The following is a 17818-nucleotide window of genomic DNA, read 5'->3' on the forward strand; positions in this document are numbered from 1 at the left end:
ATTTGGCTAGGACAGACATTTTAACAGTGTTAATTTTTCCAATGCATGACATAGGAGACCTTTTCATTTATTTGTGTCATTTTCAATTTCCTTCATCAATGTTTGTGGTTTTCAGTATACACATCTTTCACTTGGTTAAATTTACTCCTATTTTTTTTTGATGCCATTGTAAATGTGATAATTTTCTTAACTTCTTTTTCAGATAATTCATTATTAGTATATAGAAGTGCTATTTCTGTAAGTCAGTTTCGTATCCTGTAAGTTTACTGAATTTGTTTATGAGTTCTAACACTTTTTTGGTGGCGTCCTCAGAAGTTTTATATATAATATCATGTTGTCAGCAAACAGAATGTGTACTCTTTATGTATTATGCCTCTTATCCCCCAAGCTATCATTTTGGCTTAGACTAGCTAGGTAAGAGCTTCAGGGAAGAGGAAAAGCATAATTTAGGTCTGCATACCAAGTCTGTGGTATACCAAAATATCAGTATAAACGTCAGGAAACTCAATCAGTAAAGCAAGTTGAAGACATTCACCTACCTGTAAGAAACTCAGTTTTCAGTTATACTATCAAACATAAAAGAGACATTGCCTACATTTCCAAATTGGAATGTAAAACTTTAGTCTACGGATCTCCAGTTGATTCTGGCAAAATTCATACCAAAGAAAATAAAGTAGACTGCAAGACGTAAGAATCCCATGTAACATACACTACAATCTTTAGAATATTGAAGGGTAGTAGTAAATTTAAGCACTCTTCAAATCCAACACATCTTTTCATTTAGATGTAGTGTTATAGGTGCAATTGCCTAGGGTGCAGCTGGCTAACAGAACAAATATAATTAGATGATATTTATTCAGAAAATATATAGTCATAACTAACCTAGAGCAAAGCTTGGTGTTTGGGGAGAGGCAGAATACAAAAATAAGTTAAATAGATCTATGTGCTATACAAGAAATTTACAATCTTGAGTTTATAATGAAATGAGTTCATTGTTGGCAGCAATCCAGAGCTGTATGTTAGATTCATCGATATGTTGGTAATTATCACAAAAGTAGTACAAAGAACAAAAGGGGTTCAAAGAAGAAGGAGAAATCACTTATGGTTGGGAAGATCAGGGAAGAATCGAGCTAACACTTGAGCTGAGCATTGAGGGGCTGGATAATATTTGGAGAGGAATGAAAATCCAGGCTTCAAGGAATAATGCAGACAAAGGCAGCCTCATAACTAAGTACCAATCCTTAAATGAACCCTGATGTGCCCATACTTTTTTTCATTAATTTATTTTACTAGCTTTTTACAAATCTAATTAATTGATCTCTACCAAATGTGCCTAAATGTTCACAACATTTATTTATACACTTAATTCTTTCCCCTATGTGTCAGGAGCTGTACTACACCCTAGAGATAGGGAGAAGAAGGCCACCTCGTGTCTTCAAGGGAGTTGGTTTGTTTAGCAGACAGATAAGTAAACACATTGTTAACATACCTAATGAGTGCAATGCGCACTGTCTAGGGAAGGGACACGCTTGAAGCTCTGATTCGGGGTGGGGGGGCAAGGGCAATATACGTAACTTAAACTTTTGTACCCCCATAATATGCTAAAATAAAAAAAAATCACATACATATATATTAACATAATCACATAATTTGAAATGTTCTAGACTTGGGAATAAAAAGTCATGTCTAGTGTGTAAGGAAATAATTTTTTAATGACCCTCCCAAAGAATCTATTAATCTTCAAGTTAAAAAAAATAGATCTAGAATATAAAACAATGGAGGTGAAGGGCAAAGGAAACCAAATATCTGGAGTTAGTGGAAGAGGAAAATGAGTCAGAAAAGATATTAAAAGAATTTGGGGAGATTTTTGGTTTGAGAAGAGGAGTATTTAGAAATAGCCAAAAATTCCTGGGATTGAGACAAAGATGATAGCCAAAAAAAGAATTCATGTCAGCCAAAGAGCCAAATCAAATAAAATAACTAGCAATACTATCTATTCCAGGAGCTGTTATGTGTGTGTCACCTTATAATGTGACTTAGGGGATGGGAGTTTAATATTAAATATGTGAATTCTATATGACTATGATCATACATTTAGACAATATGTTTCTCCCTCCTTCTAATGACAGAGCTGAATTTCAATAATCTTAAAATTTTAAACTTTTAAAATCTTTAAAACTGTAGTACACATGTGAATTTTGCATGTTTTTTGAACTTTGTATGAACTAAATTATGTAGTATGTATTCTTTTGTGTCTAGCTTGTGTGGCTCAACATTGTTTGTCAGAGTTCCTCATACTGTTCCAGGTTCTTGTAGTCTGTTCTATTTCATTGTTACATATTAAATAATACCCTATAGAACAATATATCCATTCTATAGTGATGGACATTTGTGAGATTCCTAGTTTTTCTGTATTACAAATAGCACACCTATGAACATTTGGGTATTTTGTTTGTTTGTTAGAGACAAGGTCCTGCTCTGGTCCCCAGGCTAGAGAGCAGTGGCATCATCCTAGCTCACTGCAGCCTCAAACTCCTGGGTTCAAGCTATCCTCCTGCCTCAGCCTCCCAACTAGCTGGGACTACAGGTGCACGCCACCATGCTCAGCTAATTATTTTTTATAGAGATGGGGTCTTATTATTGCCTGGGCTGGTCTCAAACTCTTGGGCTCAAGTGATCCTCCCACCTCGGCCTCCCAAAGTGCTAGGATTACAGATATGAGCCGCTGCGACACTGTGCCCAGGTGACATTTGGGTTTTGAACATGGGCTAAGAAGGGCCATTTGCCAAGCAGACACAGAGGTAGGACTTTCTTGTGAAGGACACAGCATGAACAATGGGATGGAGGCATGAAATAGCACAGGGCTGCTGGGCATGTCTAGGAAGTTCCATCGCTGGGGCGTGGCTTGTGAGGTGGGAGTGGTAGGACTGGAGTGTGGAGAAGCAGGCGGGGTCTGGATTCTGATGAGCTTCAACAAAGTATGGGGGATGGGCTCCAGTGAAGGGTGTAGACAGAGGACTGGCTGCGCTGGATGAGGATTTTAGAAAAATTGCTGTGGGCAGTAGTATTCAGGATAGATTGACGTAGGAATTTGATGGAAAACAGGAGGGCTATTTACTGGGCTTCTTCCACTGTCCAACATGGACAATTAACTGTGCTGTGATGTTTAGATGCTGGGATGTTCTCAATCTTTAGAAATATTTTCCTTAGGAATGCTGCATTATTGTGTCCTTAGCCTTTGAAAAACTTTGGTTCTAGGTCAGCTTGCATTCTTTTGATCAGCAGAAGCCATTTCAGCTCTGGAGCACAGACTGGAATTTTCATTACAGCCTTTATTTATTTATAATGAAAATCTAGCTTCCTTTGTATGTATGCTAGATGGAGAATGTAATCAGGACAGAGCTGGAGAGTCTTGTTCATCATAAAAAGCAGTCACTTCTCTTTTAAGTGGCAGCAGGATCCCAATGGTGGTAGCTGAAGTTGAGCAAAAAGGCTAAGTCACAAGGAGGAAGTGGTTCCTGTAACAATTTTGGGGGTGGTCAGCAGGGAGATAGTGTTGCTGTTGCCTCCACTTCATTTTTCTTCACTTTGTTAAAAAATAGCACTAACACAAGCATTCATTTATTGATACTAAAATATAAGGTTCATGCCTCATACCTGCATATGTTGTGTTTCAAAGAAAGTATTAGTGAGATATAACTGGAGAACACAGAACATGACACTTGACTTTCATGAGTGAGAGAGAAAGGGAGAAAACCTGATGGGTGAGCATACGGAGAACATCATTCCAAATAACAAAACCTTGGCCAGGCAAGGTGGTTCATGCCTGTCATCTCAACACTTTGTAAGGCTGAGGCAGGAAGACCCCTTGAGCCCAGGAGTTTGAGGGTACAGTGAGCTATGGTCATGCCACCGCACTCCAGCCTGGGTGACAGAGTAAGGCCCTGTCTCCAAAAACAAAAACAAAAACAAAGAAACCCAAATAACAAAAGTCCTACTTAGAAAGACAAAACCAGTTATGCTATTAATATTTTACAAGTCAACACTAAACCAGACTAGGATGACCACTACATTTTTGGAAGATAGCAAGGGTGATGTGATCTCAATTTAAACAGAAAAGAGAACAAATATTTTTGGTGGCACAGACTGTACAGAATCGGTGCATGACTTTGGACTTCATGGTCATGGTGGGTATGGGTCTGTAACTAGCTGGAAACTCTCAGCTGAGGCAGCCATTCAGAATCATAGACCGGAATCAAAGTTCTTGAGAAACCACAATACTTAGTTTGTGACCTGAGGTACCTGAAGCTGTAACAGTTTAGTAGGATCTGGGGCTCAGCAAGGAACCTGTGACCAAAGCTTGACAGCTCAGTACATTCAGAAGAATGATTAAGGCAACAAGTGGTTTTTGAGTTTGATTATTTATCTAGCTTTTAGCAAAGCAGTTGTAGAAGAAAAAATATGTGTCCTATTCCTCTCATATACATTTAGTTATCATATATCAAACTGCATATAACCAATAATAAATGTTCAGTAATAGGAGAGATCAATAAGGGTGAAACAGTCAGAGAAGCCTTTTGGAACTGATGGGAGGCTGGAATAACTGGTAGAATGCGGACGTGTGAGGAGGAGAAAACGGGCTATTTGGGGGCAGTGTGTGTATGTGTATGCAGGTATTTTGTTCTGGGAGTTTTAGAGGGACAGTAATGGCACAAATGTGATTAGAAGAAATAAATAGTGCTCAGCCTCAGACAGAGAAGGAGGTTCAGATGATGAAGGCTCTGGAAGATAAAGAAGAAGGGTGAGGTCTTAGAAGGCGTGGGAGCAATGAGTTACTGTAATTTAAGTTTCCTATTGCTGCGTAACAAATTATCACAAACTTAGTGGCTTAAAAGCAACATAAATTTGTTATCTTACAGTTCTGGATGTTAGAAATCCAAAATGAGTCTTACTGGGCTAAAATCGAGATGTTAGCGGGCCAGGTGTGGTGGCTCATGCCTGTAATCCTAGCACTCTGGGAGGCTGAGGTGAGAGGATTGCTTGAGGTCAGGAGTTCAAGAGCAAGACCAGTCTCTAGGGCAACTAAAAATAGAAAAAAAAAAAATTAGCCGGGCATAGTGGCACATGCCTGTAGTCCCAGCTACTCGGGAGGCTGAGGCAGGAGGATCGCTTAAGCCCAGGAGTTTGAGGTTGCTGTGAGCAAGGCTGATGCCACTGCACTCTAGGCCAGGTGACAGAGCAAGACTCTGTCTCAAAAAATATATATATATATATATGAGCAAGACTGTATTCTTCCCGAATAGTCGAGGAAACAACCTGTTTCCTTACCTTTTCTATTTCTAGAGCTACCTACATTTCTTGGCTTTTGCCCCTTCCTGTATCTTCAAAGCCAGTAATCACATCGCTCCAGCCACCGCTCCCATCTTTCCTTCTCCTTCTCTGACTCCCCAGCTTCTCTCCTCCAACTTTTAAAGACCTTTGGGATTACACTGGGCCCACTGGGACAATGCAGGATATTCTCTCTACGTTAAGACTGTTAATTTAATGACAACTGCAAAGTCCGTTTTGCAATGAAAGGTAACATATTCATTGGTTCTGGGGAGTAGGATGTGGACACTTTGGAGAGACCATTATTCTGCCTACCACATACAGTACAGTGACTTAATCCCAGCCCTCAATCAGTAAACAGGCATCAGCTTTTCAACATTGTCACCAATGCAAAGATGCTAAGGAGGAATGTATCAAAGGTCTCATTCTTTATAATGACTGCTGTTGGTACATAATAATTCTGGAAGTCACCAGCATAGAAGAGAGTACTGTGTGCCTAGAATATATGCCCTTCTCCCCAGTCCTCACCACAGGCAATTCAGATCGGCTTACAACTCAGGGGTTCCGCAAGCACAGAATGATTCTGCAACTTCAAAAGAACAGGAACCCCAGCAAATGGAAAACTGCAGTGCCCTGAGACTTTAGGAAATGGTACAGACATATCTAAAGTGAGTGACCACAGGAAGGAACTGGATCATGTTAGCAAATCCACTGAGTCCTTAATTTCACTTCTTGTTTTAACATTAGTTTGATTTCCTTAATCGGTTACAAATCTAAGTTGTTATTTTGGTTTTGCGAATGGAAGAAACGACCACGTGCCTATTCCACTGCAGCGGGAAGTAATGACATTTCTAAACGATTTCATAGTAATAACTGAGAGCTGACTCAATCATTCTTTTTTAACAAATACATAATGCAAGCTAACTTGGTGCCAGGCACTAAGGACAGAACAATGAGTAACATTCTGTCCATAATCTCATGGTCTAGAAATGGTCACAATAGTCATGTAAGATAGATGTACCTCTCACTTGCAGGTAAAAGCATAAAGTCTCAGAACAATTAAATAACTCATGCAAGAACATACAAGCTAAGAAATGACAGGGCAGAAATTCGAACACAGGTCCACCTGAGGCTAAGGCCCATCTTCTTCCCAACACACAACATGCCATTCTCCTGGCCTCAGACCCTTTTATTAAAAATACTTTATATTTTGACATTTTTGGTTCATATGCTATCAAATGATTATATTGAATAAGACAAAGAATTCATGACCTTGCAAAAATTTACAATTCCTTTTTTAAATCAATCATATGTAACAAGGCCTTAGAATTCTAAAATCTACTGATGCCTATCAGCCGTGATTATTGTATGTTCAGCCCACCTTACACTGATGCACACAGTCAACAATGGAAGATTACTCAAAAGAATTTTCCAGTCAGCAAACGCTGCAGGAGCTCAGAGGGCGCACATAAGGCCATGGCGTGAAGGAGCTCAGTGAAAGCTTCAGGAAGGAGATCAAATTTAAACTGAGTCTAAAGGCTGGTTCCGATTTGGATAGATAGTTAGGGTAAGAACCGCCCGATCAAATAAAGAGTAAAAGGCAAGAAAGATAAGAAGCCCATTGCCTTTTCAAAGCCAGTGAGACAATTAATTTGGAAGCAGAGAGTGACATGCAACTATGGAATGTATGAAATCTTCCCAATCCTTCCAGACAACTTATCCCTTCCTTCTCTATGTTCCCCTAATATTTCCACCATACAGTTATAATTGTATGATGACATAAATAGTCATCAGGACATAAATAATAGCAAAATATAGTAAAATAATTAGGAAGTAATGAATTTTAAAATATATTTCCTTTTTCTTTTCTAATTTTCTTAATTTTTTGTAGAGACAGGGTCTTGCTATTGCCCAGGCTGCTCTTGAACTCTTGGCCTCAAGAGATCATCCTGCTTTGGCCTCCCAAAGTGCTACGATTACAGGCGTGAGACACTGGCCCAAGCCTAAAATATATTTCTACTGTGGCATTTAATGCTTTGCATCACATTAATAATTATTTGTTTGTGATGTCTTGCTGACTATTTCCATGGAGCTCACAGAAGGAGAGAAAAAAATTCTGGATTGATTGATTGATTGATTGATTGAATCAGTGAATGAATGACTAAATGAATGAATACCTCCTCCATCAGCTGTGAACTCTAAGAATAAGGCTTGTGTTTTACCCATCTTTGTATCTCTGCATAAAGGTTTTCAATCAATGTTTATAAAAATGATTCATTCAGTCATTCTTCAAGGATTTTTCTTCCTTTTTCTCTTACGTTCTTCCATCTTCCCCCTTTTGAAGCCCTTCCTGATCACTAGCCAGACAAGTGTAACATACACCTGCAAAGTAGGCCACCCTCCCCTCTGCACCAGTCGTTCTCCATGCACAAGGGTTCTATTCACAATGGAGTGCTGGAGCCACTTCATGTGAGATCCTGAGAGCCGATTGTGAAATGTTCAGGAATTTTGCAAGCCAGTTGTTAAGCCTAACCATTATTAAAATGTAAATGATATAAACTTAAAATGAAATAAATTATATTTTCAAACTCATTAATTCCTAATCATTTTACTATATTATACTAGTATCTGTGTCCTTGCAATTTATGTCAATTGTAACTATATAGTGGAAATATTATATTATCGTGAGCTACTGTGCATCTCTTCCCAATACACATTCAGTGATGTCACATGGAGAGCTTGAAGGAGCACATGAAGTATTTAACAGTATGTAAATTATACTATAAAACACTATAAAACAGAGTGTGATTTATCATTTTGTTGTCTAGATCAGGGGTCAGTAAATGTTTTCTGTAAAGAGCCATTAGTAAATATTCTAGACTTTAAAACCATTTTCCAATTCAGCAACAAAGTTGCTCACATACTGATGAATGAGTAAGGTTCTAGCATATGTCTTTGTTATCTCACTATCATCTTGTTCATTTATGTATGTGAAAATATCAATAAACATTCATATCAGGACTACATTCCCTTGTGAGTTGTAACCAGAGGTTGACTAGGATACAAAAGTTCAGCAAAAATCAATAAAAGCGTTCTAAGAGAGTCAATTGGTTATATGGAATTTACAAAAAAATTGCATATTTTATTATTATTTGTAAATTATGTGTTATACATCTTTTATATCAGTAAAATTTATAATAAATGTATGTACATATATATGTGGATGTACTTTTTCCCATATTGCTGGTGGTTAAAGATTTACCAGCACACACTGGGACTATCACTCTACACGATAATTTCCAATTGCTTATATATATGTTTTAATTTATCTCAAGACCTTGAGCATCTTGAAAGTATTGATCATATCTTATTTATTTCTTTGGCCCCAGACCCTACTACAAGGTTTACCTTTATTAGCTCAATAAAGATGTGTTTTTGAAAGTAATTGTATTAATGATCATAGTAACAGCAACTTATGTTTACTGAGCCTTTACTATGTGATAGAGAGAGTGCAAAGTATTTTACATGCTCATTTAATCCTCACAACAACCTATGAGGTGGGTGGTATTTTTTCCATTTTATAGTTGAGGATGCTATAATTTGAGAACCTAAGAAGCTTGTTCAAAGCGACACACTTAATCAATGAAACTAGGATTTGAAACCACGCAGTCTTACATCTCAACCTGAGCCCTCAATGATGACTCTGGAGCTTCCACACCGCCTCCCATTTGTACTATTATTTGCTTAATATTTTTTCTTTAAATTGACTCACTTCTTTCATTTAAATATATTTAGCCTCATTTGTGAAATCACAGGTTGGAGAATCTGCCCATGTTTTTCCAAATATATATTAAAATATACACACAACTATAAGGTAAAAACATTTCACCTTTCATGACATACTTTCGGAAACAATGGTCTTTTCTACCCTGCCCTGAAAAATGGCATCTGTGGGCCGGGCATAGTGGCTCACACCTGTAATCCTAGCACTCTGGGAAGCAGAGGCCGGAGGATCGCTTGAGGTCAGAAGTTCAAGACCAGCCTGAGCAAGAGTGAGACCCCCGTCTCTACTAAAAATAAAAAGAAATGACCTGGACAGCTAAAAATATATATAAAAAAAAAAATTGCCAGGCATGGTGGTGCATGCCTGTAGTCCCAGCTACTCGGGAGGCTGAGGCAGAAGTATTGCTTGAGCCCAGGAGTTTGAGGTTGCTGTGAGCTAGGCTGATGCCACGGCACTCTAGCCCAGGCAACAGAGTGAGACTCTGTCTCAAAAAAAAAAAATGGCATCTGTGAAAATACCTATTAGAATGCTCTGTGCTATCACCCTGTGCCATCTGAGATGGCTCTTTCTCTGCTCCGTGGACTCTTTGTCTTCCAGGTAATGAGTTAGATGGCCAAGATTTCTCCTAAAGGCCAGTTGTCCTGGTTTGTCAGCAGGGAAGACAAATATTATTTGGGACATTAGATTGGTATTTGGGTTTCGGAACAAGAAGGGGGTTGCTTAGCATCTAGCCAAGCACTGTCTCAAGTCTAGGTTACCAAGGCTCTCAGGATTATGGTTTACACCCACGATTAGATAAAATTAAATGCCATTTTGTTTTTTCTTATTCTTGGTCCTTAGCTTGAATTCCATCTCTGTTACTTAAAGGATAGAATTTAGTTATATCTTAGTCTCCTGGTCAAATGTCACCTTATGGAACTCCAGTCTCAAATGAATATCTAAAAGACAAGCTTTCTGAAACCAAACCCATGCCTAACACAGACACGCTGTGGAGAATTAAATTAAATTCTAAGGAAAATTAAAAATTGTTTATGAAATAGCTAAAGTCTTTAAACAAAAGTTCTGTCTAGGAAAGTTTTGTTACTATTTGCCCTGCCATACTTAATCCAGTCATCTGTTAAACTCCACTGTCCTGTGGACTCTCTCAGAGTGGGCTAAAAAACAAGACAGCATTCTGGAACAGCGTGGCCTTAAAGGGAAGAGGTGGTGTTTGATCACTCAGCCTGTTCCTAGACCTTAGGAAGTCATTATCCCTGCCAGGAAAGACATTTCTAGTTTGTTTAAAGTATCGAAGATTAGAAGATTAGACAAGAACTTGGAACTTAAATGTGGTTTTGATGAAGAACACACAGTGGTTAAAGAAAAATCCTCACCGGGTATAGATAGTAGAAAAAAGAAAATTACATTGACTGCTGTTCGCCTTCAACACTCAAATATGTCTTTGATTTAGTGTGTGACCAGTGTGATCAGCTCAGAGTCCCTGTCATCTCTGAGCAGGCTTCACTGAGAAGACTTCAGTGATACTCCCGAGGAAACTCAGGCCAAATCCCCTGAGCTCCATCACCCAGGGAATAAGACTCCAGTTTGGCAGTTACCATATTGTAGTGCTCTTGTTTTCCCGTCTATTGCTCCCTCCGGGAACAGCTTGGCAGGAAGAATGATGTCCTATTTACCTTTATAATCCACTTCCTAAAACAGCAGCTGGCACATAGTCAATGTCCCAATACTCCCTGAATGCATGAAAGTAAACTAGGGACCTTCTGAGAGGGCTGGGTGTCTTGTTACCAGTTTTGTGTCGTGTTATAATTTAAAAGTCTTATCCAATAATGCTGTGAGAATGAGGAGGCAGAAATGATTAAAATTATTTGTCCAGTGAAAAAACTGAAACACAGAGAGGTTGGCTTTGACCAGTCACAAAGATGGTAGGTGGCAGATTTAAGAATAAACTTCCAAACTTAATGCAAATTTGAGTCCCAATCATGACAGAGATGGAAATTTAGGAGGCCAAAGTGAGCATAATTTTGATAATCCATGGATCAAAGAAGTTGTGAATGTAAGAAGCTTGGCTTAAAAAGAATAATCAATAATTTTAGAGAAAATAATGATGAGTAGCTTTGTTTGTGTTGCCTTAGATAGTCAGATGCCTGAAATTCCATAAGGACTAGGTTCTATTTGCTCTGCCTTAAGGCAAAATGATTATTTCATCCTATTAATAAGGATTGATTTATCTGATTACCACACTCCTTTGCTAACATTCCTGTTAGCCATTGACTAGAGACCAGGAATACAGAGAAGAGGGCTAGGAAGGTATGGCTCTGTCTAGGATAATAATTCTCAACTGTGGCTATGAATCATCTGAGGGACTTTTAATAATACAAATGCCTGGGCCACAAGCCAGAGCATTTATATCAGAGGCTTTGGGAGTTACACCTCAGGCATCTGTATTGAAAACCACTTCACTCGTGAGTCTTAGCATTCATTTAGTGGGTCACAACCAACATTTTATAAAAGAAATGGAATGGGGAAAAAAATGACAGTATTCTACATAATAAAGGTAGGACATGTTTTGTAAAACTTTTATTTCAGTTGTGTTGTGTGTGTGTGTGTGTGTGTGTGTGTGTGTGCGCGCGCGCGCGCGCGCGCACGCGTACAATGTAAAATATGCTTACTAGGTGTTGTGGTTCAAAATGGTCAATAAAAACTGATTAGATCCATGATACTCTGTGGTCATGAGTCCTAGCAGGGAGAAGCAGCAGGGAAAACAGGTAGAAGGGGCGGTGTTCTCATTTCCTTCTCTATTTCACTTAGGATCTGGTTTGTGGATCAGCCGTACTTCAGAAGATTAGAATCACAGAGCTGGAGGGAGATTCCTTTTTAGTAAATTACCCTAATTTTGTGGGAGGACAAATTTCCCTAAGACAAAGGATCTGTCTTAAATTGGTGGTATAAGGAAAAATTTGTGATTCAATGGAAAACTATGCATTGTCTATAGCATGCTGTTCCAGGATATCTTCCAATAATTCTGTGGAAGCTATTTTACAACTCTTAAAATTATGAATAACTAATAGAAATAAATTCTTGTCTACAGAATTGCAAGCTCTGTCCTGTCCAGTAGAGGTTGAATTGACTTCCCCCCAACTTGGGAGAAGTTAGGGTTGACTCCTCATGCACGCTCATTTCAGCATTCCTTTATTTAATACAAATCTATGCTCTCGTGACTTCTCCTTTGAACCATTTATGACATCTGTGTAATTCTAACTTTACAAGTTAAATAAAATATTTAACAAGAGCCATGATTTTATCCTTTTTTTTTAAAGTTAACTTTTAACAATGATAATTCTCTCTGTAGAACAACATGACAGGTCTTTTTACTTTGTGGCATTTTCTTTCTGTGGGCCAAGTTCCACCACTTCCTGACCCCATACCACCCTACAATCTGCCATAGCCCAGCCACAAACAGGATCTGAACTCACCACAGATGTTGGGCCTAGACCTAACCCAAGAAAATCATGCCTACGGTTAAATAATACCATGATGTATCTATGGTTTCATGTGAAACAGAATAAGTGCTGATGAACTCTTGGAAATAAAATTAAACTCAACTTTCAGTATACTTTTCTAGTCATGTGCCTTATTCATTTCAACAAATATTTATGTAGGACTTCCTTTTCTGGCACCATGATAGAAGAGAGACATTGAAAAACTTCCTACTGTAAAATACCTAGAAATGACAGAAAAAACAAACCAAGCATTTTTTAAAATACACAGCTATCATAAGAAGTGAAGTATCCCAAGAATGGAAAAATAAGCACCACATGTACTCACCATCAAATTGGTTTCACTGATCATCACCTAAGAGCACATTTAGGAATAACATTGATCAGGTGTCGGGCAGATGTGGGTGGGGGAGAGGATGAGTGTATACATACATAATAAGTGTGATGCGCACTGTCTTGGGGATGGACACGTTTGAAGCTCTGATGGGGGTGGGGGGGCAAGGGCAATATACATAACCTAAACTTTTGTACCCCTACAATATGCTGAAATAAGAATTTAAAAAAAAAAACCCAAATTAATGGCTTAAAGCAAAGAAAAAAAAAAAAGAAAAATAGGACAAATGGTGCTGGAACAACTGGACATCTACATGCAAAAAAAAAAAAAATGAATCTAGACATAGACTTTACACTCATCACAAAAATTAACTCAAAATGATTCATAGACCTAAATATAAACTGCAAAGCTATAAACTCCTAGAAGATAACATAGGAGAAAATCTAGACGACCTTAGGTATGGTGATAACATTTTAAATATGACACCAAAGACAATCTATAAAAGACCTAACTGATAAGCTGGACTTTATTTTAAAAACTACTCTCAAAAGACACCATCAAGAGAATGAGAAGACAAACCATAGACTAGGAGAAAATATTTGCAAAATACATATCTAATAAAGAACTATTGATCCAAAACATACAAAGAACTCTTAAAACTCAACAATAAGAAAATGAACAACCAAATTCAAAAATGAGAAAGATCTGAACAGACATCTTACCAAAGAAGACATACGGATGACAAGTAAACATATGAAAAGATGATCAACATCGTATGTCATTACGGAAATTCAAATTCAAACAACATTGAGATACCATTGCACACCTATTAGAATGGCCAAAATCCAAAACACTGACAACACCAAACTCTAGCGAGGATATGGAGCAACAGGAACTCATTTATTACTGATGAAAATGCAAAATGATACAACTATATCAGAATGAAGTTTGGCATTTTCTTATAAAACTAAACAAACTCATACCATATGATCCAGCAGTCTTGTTCTTTACTATTTACTCAAATGAGTTGAAAACTTATGTTCATATAAAAACCTGGACACAGATGTTTATAGCAGCTTCATTCATAATTGCCAAAACTTGAAAGCAACCGAGTTGTCCTTCAGTAGGGAAATAGATAGAAATATCATGTGGAATACAGACAATCAAATATTACTTAGCACCATACAGAAATGAGCCAGCAAGCCATGAAAAGACATGAAGGAAACTTAAATGCATATTACTAAGTAAAAGAAGCCAATCTGAAAAGGTCAAACACTGTATGATTCCAACCATATGACATTCTGGAAAAGGCAAAAGCACAGTGACAGTAAAAAGCCCAGTGATTACTAAGGAAAGCGATTACCACGCCAGAGTGACTACCAGCATAAGCAGAGCACCAAGGATTTTTAGGACAGTGAAACTATTGTATGATACTACAGTGGTGGATACATGTCACTATACATTTGCTCAAACCCACAGAATGTACAACACCAAGAGTGAATTCTAATATAAATGATGGACTTTTTGCAATAATGATGTGTCAATGTAAGTTATCAATTATAAAAAAGTATACCACTCTATTGGGTATGGTATGTGGATAGTATGGAGGGTCGGGGATATGGTAGCTTTCTGAATTTTCCACTCAATTTTGCTGTGAACCTAAAACTTCTCTAAAAATTAACATGTATTTTTCAAAAAAGAATAAAGAAAATATGAAAATTAAATCAGTGCTAAATAATTTTCCCACAAAGGAAACACCAGCCCCAGACAATTTTCAAAGGCAAGTATTTCCAAATACTGAAATAATACATAATTCTAATTTTATACAAAATATGTCATAGTGTAGAAAATTAAGGAACCCTCCACAGCTCATTTTATGAATGCAGCACGATCTTGACACCAAGCTTCAGAGAATACAAGTTATCTAACCCCACAGTCAGCCCGGACGCTATGGACCCAAATCATACCTTATGTTCCATGTTAACATGACTTGGTGTCTCCCTTTGTCTTCATTAGCATGTTTTTTTTTTCTTCTAGGAGTAGCCTGTCCAGGTACATTGTTTTCTGATTCTTCTGTATAGAAATTTCCTGAAAGATTCAGCAACTCTTCATTGGTAAATATCAACAGACAGTTTATACCCTATAGTTGTTTGAATTCCTCCCAGTTTTTCCACCAATCCTGAACTGTTACATCTTGATGCTTATGCAATCCTAATCAGCCCCCACTCCCTCTAGAAGAAACTTCTTAAATCAAACTTCCAATTCAATAAATTCTGACGTTACCTCCTCACTTCACAGGCATTGCCGATACTTTGCAGAGCTGGCGTTCTCTTATTGCCGTAAACGTTTGTTTATCAAATCGTCAGCTCTGTCTCACCAGCAGTTTGTGTTGGTAATGTTTGGGGAGCCATCCTTTGACATTTCAAAAAGAGAACAGAAAAAAAGAAAATTACAGGTCAGTCCTACTTAAAAAGATACATGCAAAAATCCTAAACAAAATCTTATATAACTAAATATAGTAATATATAATGTATAACTTGCTATTATAATGCAATAACAGGTAATATGTGATGACCAAGTTCAGTTTACCCCAGGAATGCAGAGTTGTATTAATGTTAAAGTATCAGTTAGTGTAATTTACCACCTTATAAGTTAAAGGATAAAAATTATATGATCTGGCCGGGTGCGGTGGCTCACGCCTGTAATGCTAGTACTCTGGGAGGCCGAGGTGGGCAGATCGCTGGAGCTCAGGAGTTCAAGACCAGCCTGAGCAAGAGCAAGACCCCGTCTCTACTAAAAATAGAAAGAAATTATCTGGCCAACTAAAAATATATATAGAAAAAAATTAGCCGGGCATGGTGGCACATGCCTGTAGTCCCAGCTACTCGGGAGGCTGAGGCAGTAGGATCGCTTAAGCCCAGGAGTTTGAGGTTGCTGTGAGCTAGGCTGATGCCACGGCACTCACTCTAGCCCGGGCAACAGAGTGAGACTCTGTCTCAAAAAAAAAAAAATTATATGATCAACTTAATAATGCAGAAAACCTTTTGATAAAATATTGATATTCATTCATAATAAAGCAAGTCTCAGACCAAATTTAAGCACAACGTAGACATTAAACAAATATTTATTTATGAGAAAATTCAAACCAGCTTATATAACCTGTCCTAACCCTTGTGCATGACTAAATAGGCTTCAGTCATCACTTAGGATAGGTCAAGTAAACACACTCAGTAGTAAAACGCTGAAAACTTTCCCTTTTAGATCAGAACAAGACAAGGGCACTTTCTATCAACTTTTCTTTTCTACATTGTATTAGAAGTCCTAGCCAATGCAGTAAGAAAATAGAAGGGTTAGAAGGAAAAAACAAAAATCTCTTTAATTAGATGACAAAGATTTTTGAATTTCTATAATCTTAGAAAACCAAAAGAACCTTTAAAAATTATTTGAATTCATAAGAGTGTAGCTGATTAAAAAAGCAGAATAATAAATCATATGTGGCATTCAAGATAATGTGAATAACGTGCACTGGCAGATAATTCTGCAAAGAGGGCCATAGCACCATGTGGAGCTCAAAACCTCAGGAAGTGTTGCTTGCTGTCCGGGGAGTCCCGCGTAGCTCAGGTATGACACTAGCTGTGGGAAGCCGCTAGAATCTTTCTGTGTAAGCTCCCAAGACTTAATTCACCTTATCCTTGTGGTATTTCCTATTGCCCAAGAAATAAAATTTTCTCTGTGATTCTTTTTAAGTCCTTTTAGTCTTTAGCTATTGCCTCAGGCTACAGACTAAATTATTTTTATTGCTAAGTCCTGGATACTTAAGATGCTTCTTGATTTATTTATTTTTTTTAATGTTTCATTAACAAACTTTTTCCAGTAACCCTAGAGTTGACTAGGAAGAAAGGAAACAAAGATGGACAGAGTGCCTTATATTTGTGACTTACACTCTTACATTTGTGTCTCAGATACACAGAAGTCTGTAATGATAGCATGACTATTACTAAGAGCTAAAATTTATTGATCTCTACATAGAATAGCTCATTTGATTTTCACCCAAACCTTATAAAGTATGTGTGTTTGTCTCCCCATTTTACAGAGAGAAATACTAGGCTTAGAGAAGTTAAGAACACAACTGGGAAGCCATGCCATTAAGATTTGAGCTCTTGTTAATCCTTCCAACGGCCACACTTTAACCGTGATGCAGCACTGCCTGCCTGTAAATTAGAGAGCATTATCTCCATTTTAGAGTCAAGGATATAGGTGCAAAATGTGCTCGGATCACACATCTAATAATCAGCAGCACCAGGATTTAAACCCGACTATGTCTAACTGCCAAATCCAGTGCCCCACCTTGCAGCACACCTTGCTGATGCAAAGAATTTTTCCGTTCAGTTCTAGATGTGAGACTAACTTCAATATGTTGTACTACAGAGTCAGGGACCATAATGAGGCTAAATAAGAATGAATTTGGATGAGCCCATACTTGATTATGACTAGAAAATCCTGTCTGGCCCAGACACTGTGAGATGGCCCAGTAGGGGAATCTTGGTTTTTCAGACAGGCTAGTCATGAGCATATGCCTGTTGTTCCAAGCTTGCCTTTGCTCACTTTCTTCTGGATTCTTCTTGCAAGAGAGTAGAAGAAATTGCTGTTTTCTTTCCTGCATTGCTTCTTTGGGTTTCTCTTTCACTTTGAGTTTCTAATCTGTGACCCAACCAAGATTATGGGAGGACACAAGGCAGGGTAGAAAGAACTTGAGTTTTTATCAAATAGGCCAGGAATTCGATATTCTCCATATGATCTATTCTAGGGTCTCCTCACTCATTGGATGGTCCTAGCACCAGCAGGATCAGCATCACCTGGGTACTAACTCATCAG

Source organism: Eulemur rufifrons, chromosome 28 (genome assembly GCF_041146395.1).
Source record: "Eulemur rufifrons isolate Redbay chromosome 28, OSU_ERuf_1, whole genome shotgun sequence".
NCBI lineage: Eukaryota > Metazoa > Chordata > Mammalia > Primates > Lemuridae > Eulemur > Eulemur rufifrons.